At 35.6% G+C, this 20,920-nt stretch overlaps 1 protein-coding gene across 1 annotated transcript in view; it reads right to left on the bottom strand.

Annotated features, from left to right (window-relative positions):
- The window catches only part of Malrd1 (MAM and LDL receptor class A domain containing 1), a 616,720-nt gene that overhangs the window by 371,333 nt on the left and 224,467 nt on the right, over nucleotides 1-20,920 (bottom strand). The gene's annotated exons all lie outside the window — the stretch shown is intronic.

Raw genomic sequence — 20,920 nt, 5'->3', positions numbered from 1 at the left:
TTATTTCATAACCTTATATAAATAACCATATTTAATAGCCTTATATGTTTTTCTTTCACATATCCAGGTGTAAAAGAAATGGTGGAAATAATTATATAACAATGTTCTTTGCTCATAAAAGATAAAGTCTATGGTTTTATCTTTAAAAATTCAATAAAGAGATATAAAAATACAAAAGACAGACTAGTTTATTATACAGTGGTTTGAAGCAGAATGTAAAGATTCTTTACAGTTTGAAGACAAATTCTCTTTAAAAAGTATTTATTTACTTGCTCCTTCCTACCTCAGGTAGAATTACTTTATACTATAGAAATTAAGCTTCCTGTTTATTAAAACCATTTTCATTGTGAGTTTTATCATCTTTTGTTTTAGAAAAGAAGGACTAACAGTGGGTAGATGAAAAGGAAGACAGATTTATTGACTCAGTTCACATATTCACTGAGTGTTCAGTCTTTCCAGACATGCCAGTGGTTGTCCAAGGAATTGGAAATAGAATTGCCTGCAAAAGACTTGACGGGGTTTGGCCTCTGGCCTCACCTTTCACAAGGTACACAACTTTGAACAGGCTGTTTAACTTGTCTGAACATAGGCTCTGCATTTTATACAATAGGTAACTCTCTTTGCAATCTTAATAAGAACTAGAAATCAATAAGTGTAATACCTCACACTACCTTTCCCACTTAGATAGGTGGCATAGCAGCGGTAACCCATGTTTCTGTTTCTGTCAAGTTTCTGCTAATGAAGTAAGCAACTTTGTATTCTGTCTTCCAGGGGTGATAGGGTAAACTTGATGTATTGAAGATATGGTCCATGAGGCACCTATGTTCAGAAGTAGAATTTCTGAGAGGTGATGGGATTCTGAAGGCTCTAGTCTCATCAGTGGAATAATTCAATTGTGGATTACAGCTTAATGGACTGGTGATGGAACTTTTAGAAGTAGGGATGAGCTGAAGGAGGAATGCTACCAGGAGGATAGAATGGAGGGATAGATTTTGTTGATGGCCTTGGGTCTCTTGCTTCCTGACTATAGTAGGATGAAGAACACTTGTCTACTGTGACCATTTATGTGCTCCCTGCCATGCCTCTCCCCTTTGACTATCATGCATAAAGTCATTTTTACCATACATCACAATAGTCTCTTCTTTTAAATTGTTTAACAAACACTCTATTATAGTGATGGAAAGCTGACCAATACACAAAAGTATGGATTAAGGTAGTTTTCAAGAGGCAAGACTGTTATATGAATTTGTCTGAACTTTATCTCAGCGAAAAATATTTCCAGTATTAATACTTATATGCTTAAAACCCCAGTATATCATCACTACCAAGAATAAAGTGTAGTTATATACATTAAGGTAAACAAAAGAAGCAATGAAACAACCAAAAAATATACCTTATGTTTTACTACCCATGTTTATCAAAAAATGGATTATATGTGACTTATTTAATATATAAACTTTTATTTAAACAACTCTTTAGTATGGTTTAGCTTTATACAATTTGTCATAGAATAATCTAAAAGTTTCTTAAGTCTTCTGTGAAACTTAGTGTTACTATTAAGATAAGGCTTGAAATGACCATTCTTCTTTAATTTATTGCTATCACTCTAAGTCAGATTTTTGAGATTCTTTGGCCAGTAGAATATTCAGCGTAATTGGTTTACCTACTTCCATTATTGACATCTTCCACCTCGTCTTCAAATATCACCTAAAATCATCTTTCCTAAGTGTAAAATGGAATTGTTATTATGATTACAAACCTTTTTTAAAGGCAGTTAAATGTTTTCAAATGCCCAGCCTCTAAAGTTGGGGGTTATGGCTCCATAGATGGTGGGATATTGACAACAGTAAAAGGTTTGTGAATGTGTATTGACTAAAAATTAATTTTAAAAATCCATTGGGTTTCTAGACAGTGCTGCCTGATGTGATGGCACGAGACCTTGGTTCTGAACATGCATGTGCCGTTTGCTGATCACAGCAATGGGAGGTAGACAAAGACACTAACCATCACAAGTCTTTATCAACATACACACACACACACACACACACACAGAGAGAGAGAGAGAGAGAGAGAGAGAACTGCTTTAAGCTTTTCTTTCCACCCTTTATCCCTAAAGTCTCGCTTTTATATTATAACATAAGTGTGGCGTAGTATTCAAGTTTAAAAGATCCATTGATATTAAAAATTCCAACTCTTTAACAGTTCAAATTTTCTTAACTTCAAAAACAGGACAGAGAAAACATCTCCATTTTAAAATGGAAGAAGCAAGGCATTGCAAAGGATAATGATACCAAAATAGAACCAGTAACTATCAGGAAGTGAAATTAGCAACAGGAAGTGCAACTAAGACAGAAATTGTCACAGAAAAGGAAGGCCTTCTGAGCTCAGCTGATACTATTACAAACCCCAAATATAGGACATGAAGGTGTAGGATTTAGGGTTTTACCTGATAGTTACTGACTCAAATTTTGTGTCATTATCCTTCAAAATGCCTTGGTTCTTCCATTTTGAAATGGGAATGTTAAAAAAGAAAGAAAGAAAGGGAAAGAAGGAAGAAAGGAAGAAAGGAAGAAAGGAAGAAAGAAAGAAAGAAAGAAAGGGTAATGTTTTTTCTATTCTATTTTTTGAAGCTTATAGGAGGTCAGAGTTGAGAGAATTAAAACTTTAAAGTGTTGGAATTTTTAATGCCCATGGTTCCTTTAAAGTTGGGTGCTACACCACCCCTACCTTGCAAGATAAAAATGAGACTTTGGGACAAGGGGTGGAAAGCTACAGCTTAAAGTGATCTCTCTCTGTGTCTTTCTGTTCTCTCTCTCTCTCTCTCTCTCTCTCTCTCTCTCTCTCTCCCCCCCCCATCGTGTGTGTGTGTGTGTGTGTGTGTGTGTGTGTGTGTGTGTGTGTGTATTAACAGAGGAAGAATTGTGCTGCTGGCTACTGTCTTAGAGTTTCTATTGCTATAAGAAAACACAATGACCTAAAGCCACTTGGTGTGGGGGGCTGTTATTGAATCTTACAGTTCCACAACACAGTTGAGGGAAGTCATGGCACAAACTCAAATGGACAGGAACTTGAGGCAAGAGTTGATGCAGAGGCAATAGAGGAGAGCTGCTCCTATCTTATTCTTCGCAGCTTGTTGTGCCCATTTACTTATTAGCTTAGTGTGCACCTAAGATCACTGTGAATCCTGTACCCCCATCAATTATCATCCAAGAAAATGTCATAGCCTTGTCACGGTTAATCTAGTGAGGGGAAATTTCTCAATTGAGATTCCTGCTTTCAACAATTCCTCTTACTCATGTCACACTGATATAAATAGCTGCCAGAGTCAGTTTAAGTCATCAGTTTGACACCATCTCGAGAGTCTGAATGAGGAATCACCTAGATTAGGCTGAGCAGTAAGCCTGCCTGTGAGGGATTGTCTTGGGTTAATTGAAATGAGAGTTCCACCTTTAATGTGGGCAGTACTGCATCACAGGCTGGCTCCTGTATCGAACACAAAAGCCTAAGTGACCTGAACACCAACACACGTGAATACATTTAAACACTATTGTCTGCTCTTGATTATTGAAGGGATGAGACTAGATTTACCCAGTGCCTGCTGTAGTGACTTTCTTGCCATGTTGGTATATAACCTGGAACTGGGAGACTAATAAGTCTATCCTCCCATGAGCTGCTCTTGCCAGGGTGTTTTATTGCAGCAATCAGAAACAAAACAAACATAGCACCCAACCTTACCCAAGGAAATACTTGACAGCCCTCACAATCACAAATCTTTATTACCCATCAGAAATAAACAGTTAACCAAAAATCTTGGGGGGAAAAATTCTTCTCCAAGGAAACATGGCATAGCATAGACACATATTGGGCAGACATCCAGATGTCAAAGCTGGTAAAATGTCGATGAAAATTTCAGTGAAGCACTAATTAAATATTTGATGTGTGTGGGAACTGGGAGGAGTCAAAGCCAGGAAGTGAAAATGTACCCATTTATGCCCTCTACTCTGTTACTGATGGAGCATTTATCAAAGCCATTCCAGGATGGAAAGAAAATAGGAGTCTGCTTTCCTGGTTCCACAGGTGTACAGGTACATGGGCGGGGGGGGGGGGCACTGTAGCAAGGCCACAGAGCCACCTAGACATTACTCCTTGAGAAAACACGCACACAAGACGTGTTTAGAATATTTATTTTTCAAAAAGCAGTACTGAGTTCTATTACCAAAAATAGTAATTCTTTATCTTTCAAGCCAAACATGAAAAGCAGCATAAGATAAAATTGAAAATTTACTGAACTGTCTTCTTTCAAGTAAACTGTGTTTAACTTAATTTGAATCAAAGACTAAAATGCAACATTTTCTTTTGGTCTGAAACAAGGACTTCATCTTACTGTTGGTACAGTGATTGCTGCTACCAACTAAAACATTGTTTCTGCCTCTACGGGACTATGGAATTACACTTTTAGAGGAAAAACATAGAAAAAAGTTCAATAGCATTCTATTTCAGAGGTTGGGGATTTTGCTGTGAAAGAACAAGGTTTATATTTCACTCTATGCAGGATCTTATTCTTATTTTTCCTTTTTCAGGCAAAAGTAACTGTAGACAATATACAAATGAGGGGCCAGTATACACTGTGTTACAGGAAATATTTCCAAAAGTCAGGTAGTGGGCTAGACAGCCTATGGGCTGGGTTTTACTGAATTGCTGACTCTGGCTCTATTATATCAACAGCTGCTGTGATAATTGCCAGTGCTTGTAACAGAGACAAAAACGGGGCATAAATGAATGCCTTCTGGATGTTTCAGAAAACAGAGTCTGAAACTGAGAACATGGAGATAAATAAGGAAATTCCTAGAAGACAGTGACGTGCAGAGCAGATGAGTTTGTCTCTGCCTGAAGCCTTGGCTGACCACCAAATGGCTCAGTAAACAATTCTGGAATGCCACATAAACATTGCAGAGATGTTAACAGCTGCACACTCTGGAGGAGGATGGATGAAGTGTTAACCCCTTAAGAGAACAACAGTACATTTAAGATGCTCATGAGATTCACATAGCCTGTAATTCATAATATTTGCTTTTTAACCAAAAACTACTAAACATGTAGCCAGATGTAAAATGTGATGATTATAAGATGAAAGAATGAGTAATAAACAGAAACTCACAAGTATGACTTTGCTTTAGCTACATCATAGCACCTACTAAAGAACCATTCAAAAATTCCATAAAAATGTTAAGAAATTAAGAGAAATTTGGTATTACCTAATATACACATAATCTTTAGAGGAATATGTAAATTCTAGTGTTAATTAACAAAATAAATTCGGGTATAGAAATATGATAATTAAATTTTTGAACGTATAGGTGGGATTAAAGCAATGATTGTGTAAGATCAAAGAAGGAATGAGTGAGCACGAAATATGTCAGCACACTGTTACCTTGAAAAATTGGCAAGCAAAATCTCCAACTCAGAGACATAAAAGACACAAGGAACACCAAGACTGAAGTAATTAGAATTGTAAAAGATGGAAAAAAGAGTAGAAAAAATATCTGAATAGCTATGACTAAAACCTTCCAATTTTCATGACAAAAAGGTAAACATTAGATTAGGTTAACAGCATGTATACAGCATGGTCCAGCGAAGATGAAGAAAAAACCTTGTACATAGACAAAAAAAGGAGCAGAGAAAATCAAGAGGAATAAAAATAAATGTCTCATCTAAAACCATGAAAGACATCAGAATAACATGTTCAAAGTGTTTTAAACAGAGAAAACAAGAATGTCCTATAGCTTTCAAAATTAAGGAAGAAGGGGACACATACTCACATTACCTTAAACAGAATAATTTACTAGCAAGCTTCCCGATAAAAAATTATTAAAAGAAGTATGGCCCTCATGAAGGTAGAAAAAAATGACATAAGCTACATTTTGACATAGAAAGATGGCTTTAAAAAAAACAACTGAGAGATGTAGCTAGAGGGTGGGAAAGAGGAGGATTTTATTTTACTACAGACAAGAAAAGAAAGAACTATACAGAAAGACCCTGTCTGAACGAACAAACAAGGAACACACAAAGAAACTAGCAGCCACATCTCCTAAGTCTGTCACATGCTAATTATGCTCCAGTCTTTTCTTAACTGTAGTTTTAGCAAATCATGGAATCATCTGGCATACTAGCTATGGCCAGTTGAAAGTGAAATATGTAAAGTGCATTCTGCAAACATGATACTGACATTTATTGAGTTGTGGCTGAATGTCTTTGATGTTCAAAATCAATCAGAAGTAATTCTGTGTAAAAATGAGAATATAGACAAAGTACAATTTACCAGTAATTGTAATAAACAATGTGTGTGCTTTTAGTCATCCCACTCACACAGAAATGAGGTAAAATATGTCTATTTCTTACATGAACAACCTGAACTTAAGAGTAGAGCAATGAACAAATTCTAATTCAGTTTTTTGCATTTTAAATCCAATTATTTGTCCAATAAATATTTTTCTTCCCAGCATAAAACTGTCAATATTAGTTAAAACTGTACCTTAAGACCCAACAAATTATTCTAATGATCCATTTATATAAATATTGTGTCATTTACTTTTCAGCAAAAACTATTACTAAGTTGGTTCTCCTAAGAAATTTTCACCTGCCACAGCAATGCCTGATGCATTCCACTAGTTATTAATGAATCAGTGAAACTGTATTTTCTGAGAGAATGTGTAAAATTTCCATTAATTTTTCCCATCTCCTCACTTAAAGAGTTATAGCTACTAGCTGTGTTCAGACTGCTTTTACATGTCTGCTATATTCCCCCTCGCGACTGTTGAATGGCACATAGAAATTATGCTCCACTGGAATCAGAGCACAGGCTATAGGCAGGTGTTAGATTTGGACAGAAGCAATTATCGAGGATCCCTCTTAATTAAACATTAACAGAATACAGATGAAAACCTATTTCTTCACATGAGAGTTCAATATTTCCGCAGCTATGAATAGTGCTGCTTCCAAAGTTTACACAGTAATTCATACTTTGTAAGATTCCGAGGAGATACTTGACATGGCAGATGACAAGCTGGATTTCACACTTGCCTTATGTATATGTATAACCTTTAGTTTGTAAGCTCAGTACAGGAATTAGCTACACTAGCTAGTGAGAACAAGGCAGGTAAGAACAAAAGGACTGCTTAAACACAAGCGGTATTTGTTATTTGGCCAGTCAGCTTGGTAGTCAAGACGACTACCAGGCAGAGAGCATTCAGTGAGTTTAATCTCAATGATGGAATGACTCATGACCCAGATGTGGCCTGAAGCTATCCACTTCTCACAATGACACATATTTAAAACTTACAAATAACCGGTTTCTAAAATTTTCCATCCAATTTATTTAAATCTTGAATAGCCAGGAAAACTGAAACCATAGAAACCTAAATGAGTAAAAATAGATACTACCATCACGAGTAATCACTCTTATAATATCCATGTACTGTACATGTAATGTACAGTACATTACTGTACTGTCTAGGTTAAAAAGACATTGATATCACCGGTGCTGGGTTCTTGCACATTAAATGTGTTCATTGTATGGCAAGTACTGAAATACATTGCTCAGCTGTCTGAGGTAGATTCTATTATAAACTCCATAGACTAGCTTTTTTTCTTATATGTCACAGGACCATATGCCTAGATATGATAGTGGCCAGAGCCAGAGCAAGCTGGGCCTTTCTACATCAATTAATAGTTAAAGCACATGCAAATCTTGTTGGACGGAGGCCGCTTGCTCATTTCTCGGCTGCTCAGCAGCTCAGACCCAAAATAATCACACACAAACCATATTATTTAAATCACTGATTGGCCCATTAGCTCTAGCTTCTTATCTTCTAACTCTTACATCTTAATTTAACCCAATTCTATTTATCTGTGTATCGCCACAAGGCTGTGGCTTACTGGGAAAAGGTCCAGTGACTATCTCCAGTGGGGCTATGTGGCTTCTCTCCCATTCCACCCTTCTTTCTCCCAGCATTCAGTTTAGATTTCCCTATATAGCTCTGTTCTACCCTATCAGGGGCTCAAGACAGTTTCTTTATTAACCAGTGGTATTCACAGAATACAGAGAGGAATCCCACATCACCTTCCCTTTTCTGTTTAAATTAAAAGGAAGGTTTTAATTTTAACATAGTAAATTTGCATATGAAAAACAGGTATCAAGTAAGAATTACAGTTACAATATTTATATCTATTTTATCTTTTATCATAACTAAGAAAAACTATAATTATAAGTACATATTTTTCAACTTTATCAAAGATTTCAGAAGGTTATAATATTACTTAAGTAAACAGGAAGTACATTGTAAGCAACTTCCACAACATCTCATTGACTGGACAGTCACCCAAAGTTCTTCTGTATCATTGGGGCATCCATATTAACCCTACTGCCCTATAGTATCCAGCAGACTTTTCCAAGAAGTAGGAAATTTCAAAGACAGCCTGCCTATATTGGCAGTTTGTCAGTCACTTTTTTCTATGTCATGAAGAATGTTTGGCAGACTCTTTCCTAACTTCAGGTTAGGGATCCTGAAGGACAGTCTCACCTTTAGGCAAGCTCAACACTCATTTCTCTGTGGGTCCTGCATGTCCGGTTTATGCAACATACCATAAAGCAGTCCAGGCAAAAGCAGTTTCTTGCCCAAATGGCTAGAAAACTCCATAAGGAACCTCTTAAATGCTCATCATCCTCTGAAGTAGCTTGGTGCTGCTAGGAGCAGATGTGTCTTAATGTCATGAAAAGTCCTAAATTTTTAATACACTTTAAATGGCATATTCTGTAGTCTTTGAAAGATTTGAAGAATCCCTATTTTATCTGAAATACATCTCTGTACATCTAGAAAATCTAACTAACATGACTACAAGCTTGACTATTATAGATGATTATCTATTAACCTATATTTCTTAATTATACATTACATTTTTAAATGAGTGGCACACACAATACTTTAATCAAGAGCAGAAATATACATATCACAGAATTGAACTTAAATTTGCATCAATAAACCAAGATCCATACCAATACAAAGTATCCATCTTCATAGCATATCACTCTTTAAATATAAACAAATATTTATTGACAATATTTGGGAAAATGGGCCTAGTTCTATAGACTACTTCCTGCTGTTTGTGGGTGCTGCTAATTTAGTCTTTCATGCTGTATCATGTGTGCTAGGTTCATCTCAGTCAGCAGCTGGGTGAAGTAATTGGGGGTGGGGCTGTTTACAGTGACCTTTAAGGGGGTCTTGGTGTATCAAACCATATTAGTCTTGAAACAATCCACAAGTTCTCATCCTCTGTGGAAACAAAAGAAGAACCTCTTTTCCAAAGCAACATATCCTTAGAGTCATATTTTGAAATCAAGATATCTTTAAGATATATATATATATATATATATATATAATTATATATGTTGGTTTAACTTAACAGTTCATACAATGAAATGTCTCTCTGTACTTAGCTCCTTCACAATCAAAAAATTCAAAGAAAACACAATAATATACATAATCCAGACTCTCTGTATGTATTTCATCTTTACATGGCTCGTTTTTACTTTATTACTTTTTAATATTTATTTTGTTATCTTTACCCCTTTAATCCATGTTTGTCTATACTCTGTCCCTTTAAAGACTTTGGGTTTTCTTACTTCCTTTTACAACTATCTATATTTTTTTCTTCTCTCTTTTAAGCCTAGATACATTTAATCAACACTGTGACCCATTTAGAGGTCTTTTCCATCTGAATTTGTCTTTATTGAATATCTGTAATTATTTTCTGAGCAGAAGTACTTTTTATTTTTTTTAATTTATTTATTTATTAAGGATTTCTGCCTCCTCCCCGCAACCACTTCCCATTTCCCTCCCCCTCCCCCGATCAAGTCCCCCTCCCTCATCTGCTCAAAGAGCAATCAGGATTCCCTGACCTGTGGGAAGCCCAAGGACTGCCCACCTCTATCCAGGTCTCGTAATGTGAGCATCCAAACTGCCTAGGCTCCCACAAAGCCAATACGTGCAGTAGGATCAAAAACCCACTGCGATTGTTCTTGAGTTCTCAGTAGTTCTCATTGTCCGCTATGTTCAGCTAGTCCGGATTTATCCCATGCTTTTTCAGACCTAGGCCAGCTGGCCTTGCTTAATTCCCGATAGAACACCCCCATTGTCTCAGTGTGTGGGTGCACCCCTCGTGGTTCTGAGTTCCTTGCTCGTGCTCCGTCTCCTTCTGCTCCTGATTTGGACCTTGAGATTTCTGTCCGGTGCTCCCATGTGGGTCTCTGCTAAGCACTTCTTAAGAATCTAAGCTGCAGCATTGCTAGGATATATTTGGGTCTTTCTGCTTATTCTACATAGTCCAACATGGTGGAAGTCCTGTTCACTGCTTTGCAAGCCGTATACATTTACCCATCTCCAAGTATGCTGTGGGTCTATGTTGAGCCATTAAAAGTTTGTAATACATTGTTTACAAGCCCCATTTAAATGTTCACTCTCCTGAAAGAGCCAGAGATTTTGTTGGCAGAACAGCCCAGAAAGCCAGCATTTCAAAGTCATACAGCTTTTTTCTGCTGCTGTGAAGTCAGCAAAACTTCTCTTAAAGGAGCTGCAGCAAGCTTCCAGTTGAAAAAAAATGCACCTAAACCTTGTTTTTCTGTGTCTAGAATTCTTTTCCAAGCTTTTTTTTTCACGTGGATTTAGTCAACCACGTTGACAAAATTTGACCAGTGTCATCTAAAGGAAAGCCTTGATTGGGGAATTGCCTCAATCAGGTCAGATTTTGATGTGGGATTTCCCTCTGTATGCTGTGAATACCATTAGTTAATAAAGATATTATCCTGAGCTCCTGATGTTTGTAAGGTTGTAAGTGATAATCTCCCTCTTGTAACACCTTCATTGTTTCTCCTTCTCAGGAAGTCTTTTCAAAGACCTACCTATGAAGCTGAACACATTAAAGGCGGGGGAGGGAGTGAGTCAAATAATCCCATCTAACTCAAAGAGATTTCAAGATTATTCTTTATTGTAAGGGAAAAGACTTCTGGAACAGGAATGGGAAGTCCAACCTCAAGGTGTGTTGTGGGGGAACAGAGAGAGAGAGAGAGAGAGAGAGAGAGAGAGAGAGAGAGAGAGAGAGAGAGAGCGCGAGCTGGGTGGGCCTGCTGTTTTCTCTGGGTACCCAAAAAGTCATGCCCCAAACTGGTACAGCCTCTTAAAGGTCACTAGCTAAAGGAGGTTCCCTATCATGCCTAGTCTTCTTTCCAATGACCTAAATGTGAGAGTTTCATTCGTTTAGCCAATAACATTTGGAGGTAACTTGTCATGGTATGGTTTCTCTGATATGTGACTATGGCCAGAGGAGAACTGAGGTCTGGGGGTCACATGCCTGTTGTTTTGATGTGGAAGGCTTCTGATGCATCATTCCTTGACCTGGTCAGGAGCTTTCTTCACTCTTCCATGGTGGATGAAGAGGCAACTGTGTCACTTCCCGTGTGTCGGTGTGTGTGCTCCCTATTCCATCCTTTAATAAGTAAGTTTTCTTCCCAGGCATCCGTGGATTTCTTGTAATACCCAAGTTTTGAGTTTTGATTACCATTCTTACTATGGTATTTACTTCATTTATTTCTACTCCAACAGAACTTCTCTGCATGCTAATATAGTCGTGATTCTATGACATGTCAGAGAAGATCCAAGCCTCCTTTCCTATCAGTGTCCACCATGCTAATACAGGTTTTTTCTTCTGTGTTTTGTTTCGCTGGTTTGCTGTTATTTTCAGTTGAGAAACATGGTTATTGGTTATCAAGTTGAACTAAAAGAACATGGGTAGGAATGGGCAAGAAATTGGAAGAAAGAGCTTTTGTCACCACACCTAATCTGTTACAAGCATTACATTGTGTTATAGAGGTGTGAGCTTCATTTAAAATTTTCTGCCACTGTTATCAAACAGATTTAGAATATGATGTGTTTTACAAAGATTTCCATTTTGTTAGTATTTTTGTTACTAATTTAGAACATTTAAAAATAAAAATCACATACTTTAAATCCGAAAAGATTATTGCATATAGTCAGTGTTTACTTTTATTCATTCATGTTACCTATCTGTCAGCAATTCAAGCACTAACACAACCCTTACTTCTATCTAAATTTTCTGTTTTTAAAAAAATTTTCTTTAGCAGGAGTTTTAGATAACAAATTGTTTCATTTGTTTGAAAATAATCTCTGTTTTGCCTGAAATTTTGAGAGTAGTTTTGCGAAATATAGAATTTAGCATTACACCCAACATGGGTAACTTATTTAAAAAGATAAATATTTGACTCTGACCAGCAAAAAGCCAAACAATAAGACATAACATTCAAACGTGCAGTGAATTGGATGAGGCTGGTCTCTGGTTGACTTGCTGTTCACCATCATCTCAGCCTCTCACTGATGCATGCTCCCGGGACATTTTGTATTCTCCACCAAGACAATTTCATTTTGAGCCTCTTTTCTTGTCTGCCTAACTCTAAAAGCATTATACACTAAGCTACCAGTCCTGCTTCTCTTTGAGTGCTTTCAACATTATCTAGGTAACATCAAAAGCTTCCTAAAACCTAATAATATCCCCCTCTCTCTCCCTCCTCTTCACTCCATCCCTTCTTCCGTGTCTCCCTCCCTCCCTCCCTCCCTCCCTCCGTCCCTCTTTGATACCTATTTGTCTTACAGGTATTTTTGCTTTTCATTCTTGACTTTATCAGCTCTCATGTAAGAGATACCCTTTTGGTGCAATCTTTATTCTGATTTCAGTAGCTTCTCTTCCAGAAACCCAGACACTGAGTCTCTTTCCTTCCTAAGCACTTGCTCTTATTTCACTTTCACACATGATAACTATCATTTGTCATTCCTCTCGCTGCTATAAATATCACTTTCTGTTTGATAAGTAAAATTTTTTACAGCTACTTACAGTCAGCTCCAAAGTTCAGCCTGCCATAAATCTCCTTTGCTTTGTTAACTATCGAGCGTCTAACCTTTGCTTAATGAACATTTGTATCCGTTTTAGTTCTTTAGTTCTTGTTAGTCTGCTAAAATGGTATCTAAGGTTTTATTTGTGATATCTAAATGTGAGTTTCTATAATTTGGTTATTTTTTTAAGTTATTTCCATGAATTAGTATATAAAATGTAGTTATTAAATAACGTTTATTGTTTTCAAAAACAATATTTGAAGACTATAAATTTTATAAATATACTTGGTATGATATAAGTCTATTTATGTAGTAACAATGCTCAAACAGAATATAAAGAGTTAAAACACAATCTTTTATTTCTTTTGAGACAGTTTCTTTTACTATATAGCTCTAACTGGCCTGACACGTGCTATGTAGGCAACTTATAAATATCTGTCTGCTTCTGCATTTAAAGTGTCAAAAATGAAGGCACGTGATACAACACACAGCCTAAAAAATATTTTAAAACTTATTAGTAAGAACACAGCCATCAAAATCCAGATTTTTGGCCACAAATTTTATCATTCCACAGACTAGATCACTTTTATTATTGGGCCACAAATAAAATGTCTAAATATTGTTAGTACATAAGAAAAATATCATTTATATAAACTCCCTGTTGTAATATGATAATTGTAGAATTTTAATAACTCTAATTATTCTAAGATGAATAATTATAATGAGAAAATTGTGATTATTGCATAAAATAAAAACAATTATGCATAAATAATAAACTATCCCAATTAAAATAAGGCTCACAATTTAGTGTGTTTTTAATAAAATCACTAATTGGGTCATTTTATTTTTATTAATAATATTTAAATCTCACTTTATTCTCAAATTATAATGTTATTTGCAAATATAATCTCTAGTATCAGAAGCTAAGAGATACGAACAAAAATACTTGTCATATGTATATAGTTTATAAGATACTTCATTATTTCTCTATTCTGATACAAAAACCACTTTAATGTTGCCTAGAAAAAATTTACGCAACCCATTTTCACTGGCTCAAAAATTATTTTTCTTACATTTTCTCTCTTTGTGTATCATTGTTCTTCTGTATCCATTAAATCTACATATGAGTTTATAAAGCACATATTTTGTATATGTGATGTACTTAAGCAAATATGTACAAATACTCTGTTTAGTGACAACTAAGAAAAATAGGCATAGATACTATGGGAAGTCAAGAGTTGAAAATATTATTGTTATTAGAATAAAAATTTTGTTCTACAACCTAGATGTTCATCAGCAGATGAGTGGAAAATAATGTGACATGCACACACATACAGAGAGAGAGAGAGAGAGAGAGAGAGAGAGAGAGAGAGAGAGAGAGGGAATTGAGATTTAGTTGCAATGAAAAATAAAATTTTCGCCGGGCGATGGTGGCGCATGCCTTTAATCCCAGCACTCGGGAGGCAGAGGCAGGCGGATCTCTGTGAGTTCGAGACCAGCCTGGTCTACAGAGCTAGTTCCAGGACAGGCTCCAAAGCCAAAGAGAAACCCTGTCTCGAAAAACCAAAAAAAAAAAAAAAAAAAATCATCAAAAAAAAAAAAAGAAAAATAAAATTTTCTTTTTACAGAAGATAGATGGAACCAAAGATCATAAGTCTCATTAAATAAACTTGAGTTGGAAAAGCTAATATCATGCTTTCTCTCAAATGAAGAATACACATCCACATCTGTCTGTATATACACATATACATATGCACATTTGCAAATATGGAGAGAGATATTGTATAGAAAAAGACATTAAAGTAGAAGTGAGACTTAGGGGAAATGTGAGGAAAAGAGTCAACTTAAAGGCAGGTTGAGAGAAAAACCAAAAAAAAATTAATGGAGGAAAAAATATTGACAAAAAGTATGTTTTCTCCCACATATCAAATCTACATCCAACTATATATGTAAATATGAGAACTTACATTTCATAAGTAGTAAACATAGAAATACTAGTGGGCTATTATGGTAAAGAGAAAACATAATCAGGTGGGGAAAGAATAGACAAGTGCTATTCAAATTGCATAATAATGTTTTCTCCGACATATAAAATCTACATCCAAACTTATATGCAAATATGAGAACTTATATTTCATAGATAGATAGGTGATATATAAATCTATGTGTCATATAAAGTGCCATAATGAAACTAATTACTTTGTACACTAAAGAGTAATAATAATAATGATAGTAATAATGGTTTGGCTCTAATCTTTCCATATTAGTGGAAAAGAAAAGCACTACAAGAAACATGAATTAGTAATCACAAAAACAAACACATTGCTTAGTAAAAGTATCACATATTCATAAAAGGATTTCTTACATATTCATAAAGACAACAAGAATGGAGGGATGTCATTGGCTAATAAAGAAACTGCCTTGGCCCATCTGATAGGGCAGAATTTAGATAGGTGGAGTAAACAGAACAGAATGCTGGGAGGAAGAGAAAGTGAGCTCAGAAATCATGCAGCTCCTCTCAGAGCCAGACGCAATGGAGCAAGCAGCCAGGTCAGACATTCTGAATCTTTCCTGGTAAGACTGGTGCTACTTAGATGATTAGATATGGGTTAAAGAAAGATATGAGAGTTAGCCAGAAGAGGCTAGATAGAAATGGGCCAAGCAGTGTTTATATGAATACAGTTTGTGTGTTGTTATTTTGGGGCATAAGCTAGCCAGGTGACCAGGAGCTGGGGTGGCAGGAATGCAACCTGCAGCTCCTACTACAATCTCTGGATATGGGGATAGATATTTAGAATGCAGTTAAAAATAGTATTAGTTATGCAGTTCCAATTTTCAACCCAAAAACTCATGTACATATGAGTAGCAGTAAATAGTTTTAGGTGTGGAGAAGGTATGAGCGAAATGAGAGGAGTTGGTTTGGAAAGGAAAAAGGGTTGAGAATGATGTAAATAAAGAATTTCATGCAAGAAATTCTTTCTTAAAACATCAATCCCATCTCCCCTAGTAGAAAGCTCACCTGCTGTGCAAAATGTGAATCCCATGGTCCAACTCAGACCTATTTAATAAGAAATTTCGTGGTGTTTTAACTAAGTCTATAAGTAACTCTACAGCATAGGTAAGAACCACTACAAAGTTGGGTTTGATGGTCCCAATCTCAGAGACCAAGAAAGGGAGGATCTCTCAAGCTTTAGGCCCTCATTGGATATATAATGGATCCTACCCCCTAAAAACAAATCAGAATCAAAGAGCATAACAGATCATCCACTCAACTAAGAAAAGAGCATGTGGGATATCAACACCAAGAAACACCCCAATTATCGTTAACTCCAGATGCCTAGATCCCAACACAAAAAATCAAAGACACAAACTGCAAAGACTATTTGCCTCCTTCAGAATCTAGTAGCCTTTTTGTAATTAGTGCTGAGAAATGCAATTTAACTGAGCAAAAAGAAGGGCTAAAGAATACCAATTATAAATATGTTCAAGGGCCTAAAGAAGGGTATAAAATGCCTTAATGAAAAACTAAGAAACAATGGGAAACATGGAAAGAATTTCATGACATGAAAGTAGATATAAAATCACTAAAGAAAACACAAACTGCCAGGGGGTGATGGTGCATACCTTTAATCCCAGCATTTGGGAGGCAGAGGCAGGCATATCTTTGTGAGTTTACAACCAGCCTGATCTACAAGAGCTAGTTCCAGAACAGGTTCCAAAAATACAGAGAACCCCTGTCTCAAACAAACAAAAAAAAAAAAAAAGAAAGAAAAGAAAACACAAACTGAAGTAAAACTAGAAATACAAAACTTAGGATTCCAAACAAAAACCTTGGAAAGAAGCCTTTTCAACTTATTAAAAGACATGAAAGAGAGATTTTCAGATCGCCTCTTATTTTTTTTAAAGACTGGGTCTCATGAAGTTAAATGGACTGGCCATGAATTTAGACTGTAGCCTAGGTAGGTATTGAATTTATGTCACCCTACCTTAGACTTCTCAGTAGCTGGGATTATAGCTCTGGACCACCAGGTTTGGGAGGACTGCCTTCTTATTTTACAAAAGTACTCAATATAATCTCTGTTTGTAAAATATTTTAATAAATGTTACAGTGTTAGTCCATGAAGATAAACTTGTCTTTGGATATAGAATACAAGTTAATATATATCACTAACCTCCACCTTCTATCATTTGGTCATTTAGTTTTTAAAGCAGAAGAAAATACAATGTTTCAAATAAACTGACTTAAGTCTTATCTGTCCCATTGGATAACTGACATAAGAGAGCTTTTTATGGATATCAAGGAGAATTTGAAGAGCACAACTTCTGTGTGATATCATCCCTGGAAACTCCCTGAGAGAGAGTGGGGAGGTGGAGAACAGAATACTTTATTTTGCACTTCATTATGACTAGGGAAGATAGATTCTCTAAGATTAATGTAACACTTAGGAGAACGGCACTGTACCAGATAGCATTACTAAGTGCAAACTACTCTTACTCCTGGTTTATGGTTTAATTTGAATACCATATAACTCTCAGGAACAATTTATGTTCCTAATGCCAGAGATATGTAGATGTTTTCATTAAACTACATCATCCTGTGGATAAATATCTCTTTACTATTCAAAACACAATCATCACATTCACACAGAGTTGTACCACGGAGAAAGTGCATTGTTCTTCGCAGCTCCTATTTGACTGAATACACAACTGTAGGAGGAAGCAGACATGCATTCTCACCTATGAAAGCTCACAGTGTATCTACTGGGCTTTGTGTGTACTGTACTGTTAACTTTTCTTCAATATACTTTAATTCCTCTGAGTCAACAGAGAAGCTTAAATGCAGCATGATGAGTTTATTTTAAAACGGCATCATTTTGAAAACCCACTTAAATGGTGATCCCTGGTTATTAGAAACATAAAACAGATAACTAATGTTTGTATGAAGGTTCTCATGAAAACTAAAACCAAACAAACAAGGACAAGTAAAGAATGTGCCCATTAAAGCAAGCTTATATAAGATGTTGAATGTAAACTGCAGTGGGACAGCAAGCCAAGATGACAACTGATCAAACCAACCCAAAAAAGGTAAGGCAGAAGTCATACATCTTCCTCTAATTGGGAAGGGGAGTGGAGTAGAGAAAATATATAGCTCAATAAAAACACTAAAAAATTAAACCATTTATATTAATCTACATTGTGCCACATGAATTGCTACCTCTCCTCCATACTGTACTTCAAACTTCCTCTAAAGATTACAGTATATCATTTCATCTCTGTATGCAGATTACAGCCAAAAGCAAGCTCCCTATTATCACTTACAATTTAACTCTATCCATCTATCTTAATTCTTAGACAAACAAGTGTCTTTGAGCTGTAATATTTGGGGGACTTTTCATGTTAGCTTTGCTTAGACATCACCTGCCTCTATTATTTTTCCCCTATATTCTACTGTCATCATATCGTTTCTGGTGGTGCTAGCATCAGAAACAAGAGTTACAATTACTTTTTTCCCTGCAATGATAGCTTTCAGCTTTTCATGTAAGAAAGAAGGTATTCTTTCTTGTGAATCTCTCTTTTGAGACCCTTCCTATTATGGTTAAATGTAAGTCAGTACATTGGTTGTAAAGTGTATAGTACAAGCAGCAGGGCATTATTTGCCAGGATCTTAGACACAGCCCTCCTGCTTCTGGATAAAATTCAGTACCTGAAAAAGTCAATTTCTCATCAGATAGACCTGAAACGGACTTTACTGATGCAATTGTTGAGATTTCTACCATAATGATGTCAAAACATGGTCTCATATTGAACAATAACAAAAAACAAGCAAAAAAATAAGGAAATTTATGAGCCATTTCAGGGTTCCCAATCGAGTGCTGTATTCATAGTCCTAAATATGCCTCAAGTACCTACTAAAGCTTGCCCCCTGTCAGCTGTGGATACTATCGGTAAATGAAGCTCTCCTCACCTTGCTGTAATCTTTTAGGCAACAAGATAGCTGAAAACACAAACCTCACGTTCCAAGAGTCTCTCATTAGCAGAATTCTAACTTAAACTCTACAATAAGAAGGCTAGAACCAGGAATGGTGGAACAAGCCTGTAATCCCAGAACTTTGGAAGTACAGGTAAGTGGATCAGGAATTCAAGGTCAGCCTCACTGCACAGAAAGATTGAGGTTATTCTGATAAACATGAAATACTGTCTCTCAAACATACATGCATACAAATAAAAATAAATACACATATAGTTTTATAAATACAAAAATAAGTAAACAAAACATAAAGTCTGAAAAATGGAAGAGAAGCCATTTGTCTCCTTTGAATTTGAAATAGAGCACAGAACGCAAATAAGAAATAAAGAACAGAGAACTAGACAAAGCATAAAGACAAAAGGTTGGATATCTCTATTGTCAGAAATGAAAAAGCACAATCAAATAAATTTGGAAAATATAGAAAATATTAGAGTCACAGTATTTGCATTAAGATAGAAAAGTAAGCACTGTTCTTGCTCTTGGGAAAAGAGCAGGGGATAACATAAGTATTTATAAACCAAAAGTACTAAAATTTAAACAATTGCTATTAGTATAAAAGTGCAACTCTTTTTTTTTTACTCTCTCAGTTTATATTATGACATGTTTATCTGGATAAAGTTATATATTATGCAATGAAGCAGGTTAAAATCTCCAAGGCTACTCATCAATAAGATAGTATAGGTATGATTTATTGAGTTATGGCATAGTCATTTGAGTGAATACTAGTGACTCAAGAAAGTATTAGTAAATTATTCATTCAAGATTATGTGTGAAATTAAAAGTTTATTAAAAGTAATAGTTACAAAATATTAAAGACACATGTACATACATGTACAGTGCTTAGGTAATGGTGGTAGATGATAGTAGATGCCATTTTATTATGTTTCTTATATATAAATGAATTGCTAAAAGGCAATTATTATTTCATTAATATGACAATTAAAAAATTGTAAACAAAGACCCTGTCTCAGAAAACCAAAAAAAAAAAAAGGAAACTGTAAACAAGGAAGGACTTATGAGATGACTCAGTTGGGAAAGGAGCTCCTGCCAAGTTCGATGTCCTGGGTTCAATCCCCTTTACCCAATGAGAAAACCAACTCCCACAGGTTTTTCTCTGAACACTATACGTGTACTATAGCATGTGCATCTCTGGTCCTCAACATATAAACTCACAAATACATAAGAGAAAACAGTCCAAAATGTTATCATATGATATTATTCACGGCATTGTTCTGAGTAATTTGAATTAGCCATTAGGGAAATTCAAAACTAAACTACATTGATATTCCACTCAGAAAGGCTGTCATACAGAAAACAAACATGGATAAGGATTAGGATAACGGGTTTGATGGTAAAGAACTTAACACACTGCTGATGAGAACATAACTTAGTTAGGTACTATAATAATCTGTTCAAGTTTCCGCAAAACTCTAAAATCAGGAGATTAAGCTGCACGACCCCTGGGCAGGAAATTATATACTGAGAGGGAGATTTGCTAGCATATTTACTAAATAAGATAAAGGTTTAAGAATATGTTAAAAAGAAGATGTATAGAATTGTTCTGTTACCAGAAAATTTGCCCTATTTGAATATTCACTAAAATTGAATTTTAAACAATTTCAGTTCCATTCAAAAATCAAAATTTATTTTTAATATGTAATTTTTTGAAAAGAAGTAAATATATTCACATCATGTAGTCAATATGGTTGAACAGATATAGTAGAAAACCATTTCCCCAGTATTAAAAACATAGATTCAACTTAATTCTGTTTTTGAGATAAGATTTTAATTATATGAATAATTTGTAGATAGCACCAATGTTATTTTCCAAACATGATGACAAATCCGTGAGTTACTCAAAACAGTGAATTTTCCTGCTCAGAACTCCCACGGGTCATCTTGTTTAGGCTTATGGTTTCTTTATGTTTCTTTGAAA

Source organism: Microtus oregoni, unplaced genomic scaffold, assembly GCF_018167655.1.
Source record: "Microtus oregoni isolate MIOR12 unplaced genomic scaffold, Mior012 000035F_ref0000213, whole genome shotgun sequence".
NCBI lineage: Eukaryota > Metazoa > Chordata > Mammalia > Rodentia > Cricetidae > Microtus > Microtus oregoni.
Note: the sequence above shows the minus strand (reverse complement) of the source record. Positions and strands in the feature narration are given on the sequence as shown.